Source organism: Spermophilus citellus (genome assembly GCF_964194105.1).
Source record: "Spermophilus citellus genome assembly, contig: SCAFFOLD_255, whole genome shotgun sequence".
Lineage (NCBI taxonomy): Eukaryota > Metazoa > Chordata > Mammalia > Rodentia > Sciuridae > Spermophilus > Spermophilus citellus.
In genome coordinates, this window is record NW_027672752.1 from 333,169 (window position 1) to 334,562 (window position 1,394).

The window sequence follows — 1,394 nt, forward strand, 5'->3', positions numbered from 1 at the left end:
AGCGTCTCTCCCACTCTGTCTCAGGAGGAATTCGTGGTCCATGAAATGAGCCTGGATAGGTAGCACCATGCCATGCCCCGGAGTGGCTCTGCCTTTGAGCTAGCCACCCCAGGCCTAGCTATCCCCACCACTCACATCTTGGTGGCCATTAGTCTTCTTGTGTGTGTGTGTGTCTGTCTGTCTGTCTGTCTGAGACACAGATTTTTTTTCTCTTCCTGGTGAGTATACAGCAGTCTCTGCTGGCTTGGATTTTACCTTCCTTAAACAGTATAGCTCAATACTCACATGTGTATTCATTTACATATTTATTTGTTATTTGAATGTGTCTTCCTCTGTGAAATCTTTTTTGAAACTTCTCATCCGTGTTGTACTCTGTTGGGACGTGTTCCCCACCCTCCCCCAAATATATGGACAGTACTTTGAGTATTCTGCACTATAAGCACTTGATTGTGAACTAAAAACATCTCCCACTCCAGATCTGACCTTCGAACATGGGACACACAGTGACTCAAAATGACAGTAGTAGGATTTTTTAGTTTTTCCATTTTTTGGTACCAGGGATTGAACTCAGGGGCTCTTGACCCCTGAGCCCCATCCCCAGCCGTATTTTGTACTTTATTGAGAGACAGGGCCTCGCTGAGTTGCTTAGGGCCTCACCATGGCTGAGGCTGGCTTGGTCTCACGATCCTCCTGCCTCAGCCTCCCGAGTGGCTGGGATGATAGGTGTGCACCACTGGGCAGAGGACAAAGTAGGATTCACAGAGGCAAAGCCCTGGAGATTTACATGGTGCAATCTTGGAAAGAGGAAGTCACAGAATCCAAACCCGGAGTGCTTCTGAACCCCAGAGATTGCATGTAAATGCCAGAGCCCATACACCCGGTGATGGGGTCAGCAGGGTCCGCTCACAGGATGGAGGTCACAGTAACAGGGGTGATCTGGTCGACCTGCACCTGGGAGAGTTTCCCAGAACCTGGTTAAAGGCAGAGCTCATTCCTGCTACCTGAACAGGGCTTTGTCCCCTGCTCTGCTTCTGTGTCCGACTCTGTCCACTGAGCATCTTAGGTTTGCTGATCTCTGAATTTTCTCAGTATTTGAGGCAGTGTCCTGTGCAGCTCTGTCTTTACCCCACTGTTTTGGGTCCCATCCCCTGTCTTGCATAGGATGCCTTTCATTGTCCTTGGGGGCCTGCCTTTTCTGAAATTCTGGCAAATTCGGTGAGCAAGGACAGGCTCAAGCAATTCTATGTATGATTTCCCCCCCCCCAGTGGCAAAGTGAATTTTTTTTTCCTGCAATTAAATTTATTTACATGCAGTGCTGAAGCCAGATTTAAAGTTAGGTAGTCAGTGTAGTTAGGTAAATTGGGTCTAATACCGAGTGAAATCTAAAATGGAG